Genomic DNA, 12,156 nt, shown 5'->3' with positions numbered 1-12,156 from the left:
GTTTCCTTTCAGTCTGTGGTCTGCATGTTCCACCAAAACCATTTCCTTTCAAACAGGATTTGATTTTTTCTATTTTCCAAGTTTATTTTTTTATCTTTAAACACTTATTTTACATACCAATCCAAGTTGTCTCTCCCTCCTATTGTCCCATCGCTCCACCATGTCCCCATCCCACCCTCCATCCACTCCTCAGAGAGGGTGAGGCCTCCCATGGGGAATCATGAAAGCCTGTCACATTATTTGGGGCAGGACCAAGGCCTTCCCCCTGTATCTAGCCTGAACAAGATATCTCTCCAAAGGTATAGGCTCCAAAAACACACTAGGATAAACAGGGGTTCCTCTGCCAGCAGCCCCATAAACTGTACAACCCCCCCCCACTGTCACCCACATTCAGGGGTCCTAGTTCTGTCTTATACTGATTCCCCAGCTGTCAATCTGGAGTCAGTGAGGTCCCACTAGTTCAGGTCAGCTGTTTCTAAGGGTTATCCCAACATGGTCTTGACCCCTTTGCTCATATTATCTTTCCTCCCTCTCTAAAACTGGACTCCAGGTTTTCAGCCCAGTGCTTAGCTGTGAATCTCTGCTTCTGCTTCCATCAGTTATGGGAGGAAGGCTCTAGGATGACAATTAAGGTAGTCATCAATCTAATTATAGGGAAGGGCAGTTAATCACTCTCTCCACTATTGCTTAGATTCTTAGTTGGGTTCAACCTTGTGAATTCCTGGGAATTTCCCTAGTGCTAGGTTTCTTAACCCCATAATGACTCCCTCTATCAAGGTATCTCTTTCCTGCTCTCCCTCTATGCCCTTCCCCCAACTCAACTTTCCTGATCCCCTTTGTTCTCTTCCCCACTCCCCTTTTCCTCTTCCCACTCTCCTAGTACCCTCCCCCTTGCTCCTAAGTTACTCAGGAGATCTTGTCCCTTTCCCTTTCTGGGGGACTGCTGGGTCCTAGGGCAGGTAGGCCTGGGGAAGGGCTCGTCCAGCCTGTCTCTTCCTGGGTCTGAGCAATTAGAGAGTGTCAACGACCCAGACTCTGCTCCTAGTTACCAGAGAGGACCACACTGAGTTGGGAGACTTGTCGAAGCAGGATCTCTCTTTATTGCATTAGGCAGGTACTTATATAGGGTTGAGGAAGTGGGTAGGGACCTCAGGATGATATGAGGTGTCTGGGCCAACAATATTTCACCATGTTAGCAGTAGCTGAGCAGAGGCAGTTTCGCTGAGTCACTCCTATGTGGAAGTTATAGGCCAAAGACAGATCGACAAACACTAGCCAGGTTCAGGAAGCTCCACTAGGCCTTGTGTCTGGGCCTTTTTAGGCTCAACAGGAGGCATTCATGTATAGCACTCTTAGAGTCCTCCTTGTTTCCTGGCTTCTCTGGTGTTGTGGACTGTATACTAGTTATACTTTGCTTTATGAGTAAGTACATACAATATTTGTCTTTCTGTGTCTGGTAACCTCAATCAGGATGGTTTCTTCTAGTTCCATCCATTTGCCTGTGAATTTCAAGATGTCATTGTTTTCTTATAGCTGAGTAGTGCTCAATTGTGATTTGTGCCACATTTCCTTTACCTATTCTTCAGTTGATGGGCATCTAGGTTGTCTCCAGGTTCTGGCTATAATGTACAATGCAGTGGTAAACTTAGTTGAACAAGTGTTCTTGTGGTATGATTGAGCATTCTTTATGGATATGCTCAAGAGTGGTAATGCTGAGTCTTGAGGTAGATTTATTCCCAGTCTTCTGAGAAAGCACTATATTGATTTCCAAAGTGACTGTACAAGTTTGCATTCCCACCAGCAATGGAGGAGTGTTCCCCTTACTCTACATCCTCTCCAGCATAAGCTTTTATAGGTGTTTCTGATCCTAGCCATTCTGAAAGGTGTAAGATAGTATCTCAAAGTTGTTTGATTTGCATTTCCCTGATAACTAAGGATGATTTTTTTGTTTCTTTGTTTTTGCAAACTTGTCAGAATTATTACTTACGACTAAAACTTTAGTTCAGTTTTATGTTGGGCGCTGCCCTGGAACCACGCCATGGCAAGATGGCGCTGACATCCACCTGAGAGTTGCTATAACAACCCTGCTGCGCATGAGCAGGAGCTCCCTGCCCACGAGGCCGGGGGTGCCTGTGCCTTACGTCACCTCGGGTGACATAATTGAACCAGTAAATAACTGCCACGTCCGAGGCGAGAGAAATCCTCTATATAAGGAGAGTCCCGTTAGGGCGTGGGGTCTTCGCTTTGTGATAGCTTATGCTCCCCCTCTCAGGGGCAATAAAGCTTACTGCAGAAGGATCCTGATCGTGTGCCGCGTCATTCTTGCGGGCGAGATAGAGCGCGGGACAACTGGTGCCGAAACCCGGGAATAAAACTGACCAAGCCATCGTCCGCACCATCGAAGACCCCTTGGAAACGAGGAGGATTCAGAACTGCAGGCAGGTAAGTTCGGAGAGGTATGCTGATCTGGGACTTTGGTCTGGGGTTGTCTCCGCCTTGGGAGGGTTTGCCTGAAGCAATCGTCCTCCTTGGTATTGTTCTTGTCTTCTTTATACTGGTCACCTAAGCCTCCTGTAGATAAAGGGGCCTGAACAGTCTCTTCTGTCCTTTGCTTTCGTTTTTCCCCATTTGCTGTAAGACGGACGTAGATAAGCCGCGAGCATCTGTACCATTGGTAACGGTGGTGATTAGTCAGACGTAGGTAAGCTGCAGCCACCATGGGGTCCTCTCAATCCATATTAACTACCTTGGAGACTGTATTAAAGCAGAGAAATATCAAGGTTGACAGAAAGACGTTACGGAGCTTTGTCAAGGAGGTCGATCGTGTGGCACCCTGGTATGCCCTTTCTGGCTCTCTCACCCTGGCATCATGGAATAAGTTGGGGAGGGATCTTGATCGACACCTAGAGCAAAGAGACCTAAGGAAAGGGACCAAGGCAGTATGGAAACTAGTGAAGAACTGTATTGAGGATGAAGCTTGCCAGGCGGCCGTTGTAGAGGGTCAGGCCATTCTCGAGGTAGCCCAGGATAGTATGTCAGAAACCGAACGTAGTGAGAGGTCAGGCGCGCGCGAGAAAACGGTGGTACACAAAAGAAAAACTAAGAAAAAGAGCCCTCCTGTTTTAGGAGAGAACATTATAGCAAAACCAGATGCCCTTCCTGGCCTTTCCACTAAAGGGACAGGTCAAATGTATCCTTTTAAAGAACTGGAGGCGCTGAACCTCGGCAGCTCCGCTAGTTCTGAGTCTTCTGATTCCGAACAAGACTCTCTAGACCCTGGAGATGAGACAGAATTAGAAGAAGAGGCTGCAAAGTACGAGGCGGAGAGATATCACCCGGATGGGGAGTTTTTCTCTAAACTGCTACCCAAGGGCAAGGCCTCAGCAAAAGCAATAGCAACTCCATCTGCTCCGCCTATGCCGCTCTCTCCCCCCTTATGAAGGGCGTTTACATAGTTTCTCCTTTTTACCTGAAAAAATTAGAAGAAAGGTCCATCTCACCTTCCCGTTTTCGAAGTAGAGAATGGAGGGCGGGTACATACTCCGGTTGAGTATAAACAGATAAAAGAATTGGCAGAATCGGTTCGTAATTATGGACCTAATGCCAACTTTACTATTATGCAGATAGAAAGGCTTGCCTTGGATCCCCTAACTCCTGCCGATTGGCAGATGGTGGTGAAGGCAGTATTACCAAATATGGGGCAATATATGGAATGGAGAGCATTATGGCATGAGGCTGCCCAGTCACAGGCGAGGGCTAACGCCATAGCACTCACCCCAGAGCAGAGAGAATGGAATTTCGATCTGCTTACAGGACAAGGAGTCTATGCTGTGAACCAAATTAATTACCCTTGGGGCGCATATGCTCAAATAGCCACCCTGGTAATTAGGGCATGGAAGTCACTTACGCAGAAAGGGAAGGCAGGTGGACAACTTACCAAGATTATACAACAACCTCAGGAGCCGTTTTCCGATTTTGTGGCAAGAATGACGGAAGCGGCAGGAAGAATTTTTGGAGATACAGAGCAGGTTAAGCCGTTGATAGAACAGCTCATCTTCGAGCAGGCTACACAAGAATGTAAAACAGCAATTGCCCCTAGGAAAGGAAAAGGTTTAGATGATTGGCTCAGGGTATGCAGAGAACTCGGAGGACCGCTTACTAATGCAGGCTTGGCGGCTGCCATTCTTCAATCACAAAGAAAGCCGACGGGCTTCAAGGATTGGAGGCTCTGTTTTAATTGTGGAAAGCCAGGGCACCTAAAAAAAGAATGTCGAGCTCTAAAAAAGGGTCAGGATACTATCTGTGCCAGATGTGGGAAAGGCTACCATAAGGCAAGCCAATGCAGATCCATAAGAGACCTTAAGGGCAATCTCCTTCCCCCCCGTAAACCAGGTACAGCTGACCAAGAGCCAAAAAACGGCCAGGTGGGCCCCCGATCCTGGGGCCCGCAAAGATACGGGACTCAGTTTGCCAAGGCCAGTTCCGAGGAGGAGACGACTCCACAAGAGACGTCAGGATGGACTTGCGTGCCGCCACCTCAGTCCTACTAATGCCACATATGGGGTCCATCCAGTGCCTGCGGCACCTTTGCATCCCCCATTGCCTGATGGTATGATAGGACTTATAATAGGCCGTGGTGCCCTTACTGCGCAGGGACTAATTGTACATCCTGGAATAATTGATAACCACCATATTCCAGATATTCAAATTCTTTGTTCCAGCCCCCAAGGTGTTTTCTCCATCCATAAGGGGGATAGGATAGCTCAGCTTGTATTGCTTCCAGCAAAAGATCAAATTTCACAAGATATAAAGGGTCCGATGGGATCCACAGGGACGGACTCGGCCTATTTAACTGTGGCACTAAATACAAGGCCTAAGTTAACTCTTAGAATTAATGGCAAAAGTTTTGAGGGCATTCTGGATACAGGGGCTGACAAAAGTATTATTTCAACACATTGGTGGCCAAAAAGTTGGGCGGTCACACAGTCCTCTCATTCTCTACAGGGGCTGGGATATCAATCCAGCCCTGACATCAGCTCTAGTGCCCTAACTTGGGAATCCTCAGAAGGGCTGAGAGGCCAATTTACCCCCTATGTCTTACCCTTATCAGTTAATTTATGGGGTAGAGACATCCTAACAGAAATGGGCCTTACCTTAACCAATAATTATTCGCCCTCAGTTAGAAACATGATGGAAAAGATGGGGTTTCAAGAAGGCCGGGGCTTGGGACGTCTTGAGCAAGGCAATCCCCGCCCTATATCACCCCGACCTCATAAAGGTAAAACGGGCTTGGGTTTTTTCTTGAGCGCCACTGAGGCAGCACGACCCATACCATGGAAGACGGAGGACCCGGTATGGGTTCCTCAGTGGCCATTAACCTCCGAGAAACTGAATGCCATCATGAAAATAATTACAGAACAGCTTTGCCTTGGTCATATAGAACCATCCACTTCGCCTTGGAATACTCCGATTTTTGTTATCAAAAAGAAATCGGGAAAATGGCGCTTGTTGCATGACCTAAGGGCCATTAATGCACAAATGTTACTATTGGGTCCGGTCCAGCGAGGATTGCCTCTACTCACTGCCCTGCCAAAAGGGTGGCCCCTTCTGATCATAGATATTAAGGACTGTTTTTTCTCCATACCCTTACATCCCGTTGATCGCCCGCGTTTTGCCTTTACGGTACCTTCTTTAAATCATGCAGAACCAGATAAGAGATACCAATGGAAAGTTTTGCCTCAGGGAATGGCCAATAGTCCAACCATCTGTCAGCTCTTTGTTGATCAGGCACTTGCCCCAGTTAGAAGACAGTTCCCGCAGGTCCTGTCTATCCATTATATGGATGATGTGCTGTTATGTCATCAAGACCTTACAGTTTTACAGCAAATATTCCCTGTCTTACAAAAGCAATTAAGTCAATGGGGACTTTCCCTAGCCACTGAAAAGGTACAAATAACCGACTCCGGATCATTCCTGGGCTCGGTTATCCGACCTGATTTCATTAGACCACAGAAGGTTGAAATTAGAAAAGATAAGTTACAAACTCTAAATGATTTTCAAAAGTTATTGGGTGATATTAATTGGCGAAGACCTTTTTTAAAAATTCCCACCATTGAATTAAAACCTCTATTTGATATTTTAGAAGGGGACCCGCATATCACCTCCCCAAGGAAATTGGATCCCTCGGCAAGCGAGGCTCTTTGCAAAGTCGAGAAAGCTATAACTCAGGCCCAGCTGGATAGGATAGATTATACCCAGCCAATTTTGTTATGTGTCTTGAACACACAAGGCCTACCCACCGCCGTTGTTTGGCAACAAGGGCCTTTATGCTGGGTCCATCCTCGAGCTTCCCCTGCTAAAATTGTTGATTGGTATCCAGCTGCTGTTGCACAATTGGTTATAAAAGGCATTAAAATGACAATAGAATACTTTGGTCTGGAGCCTAATATCATTATTAGCCCCTATACTCCGGATCAAATACAGGTTTTGGCCGCCACCTCTAGCGACTGGTCGGTCCTATGTGCTTCATTTTCAGGGACCTTTGATAATCATTATCCCAGGCATCCACTTTTACAGTTTGCTTTGGCCCAGCCTTTAGTTTTCCCAAAAATTACCTCTAATACCCCAATTAAGAATGGGATAGTAGTATATACAGATGGTTCTAAAACAGGACAAGGGGCCTATGTTGTAAATGATATGACTTATATAAAACATTTTCCTGAATCTTCCCCACAAGTCGTTGAATGCCTCGTGGTATTGGAAGTTTTACAACAATTTATGGGCCCACTTAATATTGTTTCAGATTCATTATATGTAGTTAATGCAGTTAAAATTCTTGAAACTGCCGGGTTGATTAGACCTTCTAGCAAGGTGGCTCACATATTTGAAGCCATTAGAGCTGCTCTGCTGCAAAGGCGGCATCCTTTCTTTATTGAACACATAAGAGCTCATTCTGGTCTTCCCGGCCCCATGGCAAAAGGGAACGCGCTCGCTGATCAAGCCACTAGACTTGCAGCTGTTGCGCTTTCTTCACCCATAATAGCTGCAAAAGAATTTCATAATAAATTTCATGTTACTTCAGAGACATTACGCAGACGCTTTTCTTTAACCAGAAAAGAAGCTAGAGATATAGTGATACAATGTCAAAATTGCTGTCAGTTTTTGCCTGTCCCCCATCGAGGAATTAACCCGAGAGGTTTGATCCCCTTACAAGTTTGGCAAATGGATGTTACCCATTATGTCCCTTTTGGTAAGTTGCAATATATACATGTTTCTGTTGATACTTGTTCTGGAATATTTTTTGCCACCCCACTTTCAGGGGAGAAGGCTTCTCATGTGATTCAGCACTGTCTTGAGGCCTGGAGTGCCTGAGGCAAACCCCGCTGTCTTAAAACCGACAACGGGCCTGCCTATACTTCACAAAAATTTAAACAATTTTGTGCACAAATGCAAGTTACTCATATTACTGGATTGCCCTATAATCCTCAAGGTCAGGGCATCATTGAGAGAGCACATCGGACACTTAAATCATATTTATTAAAGCAAAAAGGGGAGCAATAATGGAGCTACCCCTGGACCGAGAGTGGCCATAGCCATGTCACTCTTTACCCTGAATTTTTTGAACTTGGATGATTCAGGGATGAGTGCGGCTGAGCGACATTGCACAGAACCTAAAAGGCCCAAGGAATGGGTGAAATGGAAAGATGTGCTAACTAATCAATGGAAAGGCCCGGATCCTATCCTGATAAGGTCCAGGGGAGCTGTCTGTGTTTTTCCACAGGATGAAGACAATCCGTTCTGGGTTCCGGAAAGACTCATTCATAAGATGGGGAACCCTGATGATAATGATCATGGCTCAAGCCTGGAGGGCAACGGGAGAAAGAAGATGGGGAATCATGTCGACCTTTCCCCTCCCCATGCCGGTGATGTATAATGCACAAGTGTTTCCTAGATTTTTTTCCACCAGTAAAGAGCTAGGGCTAGCTTATTTGCCCCAAGGTAATCAGATTCATGCAGTACAAGAAAATCGCTCCCTCTCCTTAAGAGGAAGCTTATGCTTTCATTTTTCCAAAGTAAATGATAATAAAAATAGTATTAACTGTGTTAATTTGAGGAATCAATCGGCTGCCCGGCAAGGCGAGGCTAGTTGGGGAACTGATTTAGAGATTGTAGCCAATGCATCCATCCTTTACGGATGGTGGCCGCTGCCGGTTAGTACTAATGCTACTCCCCATGATCAGCCAAAGTTAGCCCCATTTTGTAAAGGGATTCAATCAGAAGAGTATATCCTGCCTTGGACTGGATGTCAATTTAGGTATCAACACTGGGTAGGCCCTAATACCTTCACTTTCTCACCCAGCCTAGGGCATCATTTTTTGAATATGACACCCTTGACAACTTGGGTCAATCCCTTTGATCAATGGCTATTATGTGGCCTAAATGGAAGCTGTACGGATTTGACTCCTATGGTAATGATAGGAGGAGGAGCTGGGGAAAAAGGACAAATCTCTTACAATTGGAAGGGCAAATTTTCGGGGGGATCTGGCTCCGGCACCTGGCAAGCTTCAGATATGAAGCATAAAGAATTTATTAGAAAAGAATATGCCCCATCACCAGTTTGTGTTTGGCCCCCCTTTTATGGATTGTAAGCAATAATTTTATAGGTGAGAATGAGGAATTAAGATGTGATACCAAGAGCTGCTTTTATACATTATGCTGGGATGCCACGAAATATTCTTATGCTGTAGTGACTAGAATGCCGAGGTTTGTGCCCGTGCCGGTGGAAGCCCCGAGTAGCTTGTCTCTGCTACGCACAAAAAGAGATTTCGGCATCTCGGCCATAATTGTAGCCATTGTGGCCACTACAGCAGTGGCTGCCTCTGTGACCGCCTCGGCAATGGCCCTATCCACATCTGTACAAACGGCAGATACTCTTAATGGTCTTTCATCATCAGTATCAGTGGCGCTCGACCGACAAAGTTCGGCAAATACTCAAATTCAGGGAGGGTTGATGCTGGTTAATCAGCGCATCGACCTGGTTTAAGAACAATTGGATATTTTATGGCAATTGGCGCGGTTAGGATGTGAATATAAAATGCCTGGACTTTGTGTTACATCAATACAATATGAAAATTTTATTAGAGCGGCTAATTTGTCCAAAAGTCTTTCTCAGTTCATTTTACAGAATTGGACATTCGAATTTGAACAGATACTGCGGGACTTGAGAACAGCGATCCTGCAGGTTAATTCCACCAGAATTGATGTCTCCCTACAAGAAGGACTGTCGTCATAGATCTCTTCTGTCTTCTCTTATTTCAAGGAATGGGTGGGGGTGGGACTCTTCGGGATGTTTCTCTGCTTCGGAATGGCAATTTTATTCTTTTTGTTTTGCAAAATGTTCAAAAAGGCAAAAACAGATAAAGTCATGATTACACAGGCACTCGCGGCTCTAGAGTATGGGGCCTCGGCGGAGGTCTGGCTCACCATGTTAAAGCGTGGAGAATAGCCTTTGATTATCCCCATTTCATTCTGGCTTTCCCTGTCACCTTGGCAGACTCCGGCTATATTTCTCTGCCCCTGCTTCAATAGATCAGCCTTTGCACCTCTGAGTCCGAAATGTTTTGGACATTTGCACCAGAGAAGGTGATCATTGATATTGCAGCCTTTGCACTCCGCTGAGCTCGTCTCATTGCACGCGGAAAGGTGCTATATGGGGTATATTCATCTGTTTCGAACCCTGATGGGCTGCAGAGCCTGACGGTGATCAACGGATGTAGGCCATTCATCTGGTTTCTGTCTCTGGTGACGAGGTGGCCATTAACTGTCGGCAGAACAGCCCTTGCACCCTCAGCGACTTTGTTGCATTGCACGAGGATGGGTGTTTTAGCCTATGCAGCCCAGTTGGGACACTTTTATGTGCTTTTATTAAAATAAAAAGGGGGAGATGTTGGGCGCTGCCCTGGAACCACGCCATGGCAAGATGGCGCTGACATCCGCCTGAGAGTTGCTATAACAACCCTGCTGCGCATGAGCAGGAGCTCCCTGCCCACGAGGCCGGGGGTGCCTGTGCCTTACGTCACCTCGGGTGACATAATTGAACCAGTAAATAACTGCCACGTCCGAGGCGAGAGAAATCCTCTATATAAGGAGAGTCCCGTTAGGGCGTGGGGTCTTCGCTTTGTGATAGCTTATGCTCCCCCTCTCAGGGGCAATAAAGCTTACTGCAGAAGGATCCTGATCGTGTGCCGCGTCATTCTTGCGGGCGAGATAGAGCGCGGGACAGTTTTAGATCCTATTTTAAGTATTCCCAGAACCCTCAGTTGTATTGTAGCACAAAAATACTATATAGCTATGTGTGTATGTGTGTGTGTATATATATATATATATATATATATATATATATATATATATATATAGTCTTATTGGTGTCAAGCAAGAGCACAGATTGATATTGTGCTAATATTTTTTAATATTAGTTTGAAACAGGCTACAGAGAAGGGAACCCCAGTTGAGAAAATGCCTCCAGGACAATGGATTTGGGGCAAGCTTGTGGAGCATTTCCTTACTTAGTTATTGATGAGGCAGAATGGAAGATCACTGTTGGCAGGGTTTTCCCTGGGCTGCAGGTGGTGGCTTCTATAAAAAAGCAGGCTAGCCGGGCGTTGGTGGCGCATGCCTTTAATCCCAGCACTTGGGAGGCAGAGGCAGGCAGATTTCTGTGAGTTCGAGGCCAGCCTGGTCTACAGAGTGAGTTCCAGGACAGCCTCCAAAGCCACAGAGAAACCCTGTCTCAAAAAAAAACCAAAAAAAAAAAGCAGGCTAAGCAAAACCCGAGATACAATATAGTAAGCAGGATTCCTTCATGGCCTCACAGTTCCTGCCCTTGCAAGTTCCTGTCCTGTCTTTCTTTGATGATGAATAATTATATGGAAATGCAAGCAAATAAACCCTTTCCTCCCAAATTGCTTTGGTCAAGGTGTTTCCTCACAGCAACAGTACTCTTCATAAGACAACTTAGTCCCAGGATAGGGGGTATCACCAGGATATGACTGTAACACAACTGATTGTGCTGTTTGGGGGAGAATGGTGAAAAGATTTAGGACTTTTGGGATAGAAAAGCCATTGGGTGTTGAGAGCCCAGTGACCTGTTCTATAGCTTGGAAGGTAAGAATGTTGAGATGGTAGAGGCCTGGGTTGTGACGTTACAGAGGAAAGCAAAGGCTCTATCAGGCCTTTTGTGTGAAGAATCTGTGTTGTCTGGTCAGCTGGAGCTGATGAATCAGCTATGATGAGCCAGAGACCAGAACCACTAACGTGAAATCCTTGTTTGTGGGGACAATGTTGCTGGATGGCTTGGGTTGAAAAATCAGCTGTGATCACTCTCTCCACTATTGCTTAGATTCTTAGTTGGGTTCAACCTTGTCTTCTGGGAAATGTTTCCTCAGGGCGAACTCACAGAAGCTGTGTCCCAGAAGACCTGAGGCTGCACTTGTGCTGATAGCTGAACTTGGTAGTGTAGGAGGCACTGGTTGTGCAGACATACATGAAGAGGTCATGGAGAACAGCTCAGGCTTGGCAGTGTGAGGTCAAGAGAAGACTTTGGAGAAGCTTCTGCTACAGAGACTCTTGCTAAAACATGTTCACTGCTGTTTTGTTCATAATAGCCAGCTATTGGAAACAACCTAGATGTCCCTGAACACATGAATGGATTAAAAAGTGTGGTACATTTACACAATGAAATTTTACTCAGTCATTAAATAAATACAACCATTAAATTTCCATGGAAATGAATGTAACTAGAAAAAATTCATACTGAGTGAGGTAACCCAGACCCAGAAAGACAATATAGGATGTTTCCCTTTTATGTGGATATTAACTGTTATTAGTGGATATAAGTTGTTAATAATAAGAATCTGCACAACCACAGAGGTTACATATACAGTAAGGGAACATATAGAAATACTAGAAAAGGGAAATATAGATAGTTATAGATGAATGGGGGACTTGAATGAGAGCATCAAGAATGGAGAGGGCAGGGGGAGGGTGTGATGTTACATAGTGAGAGACAGCTAAAATTAAGGGCTATTTAAAATTTACTGTGGAAGCCTAATATAATAGAAGCTTCCTAAAGTACATACTTATATGAAGCTGATCTAA

The sequence above is a fragment of the Mesocricetus auratus genome, unplaced genomic scaffold, assembly GCF_017639785.1.
Source record: "Mesocricetus auratus isolate SY011 unplaced genomic scaffold, BCM_Maur_2.0 Super-Scaffold_100691, whole genome shotgun sequence".
Lineage (NCBI taxonomy): Eukaryota > Metazoa > Chordata > Mammalia > Rodentia > Cricetidae > Mesocricetus > Mesocricetus auratus.
This window is presented reverse-complemented; position numbering follows the sequence as displayed.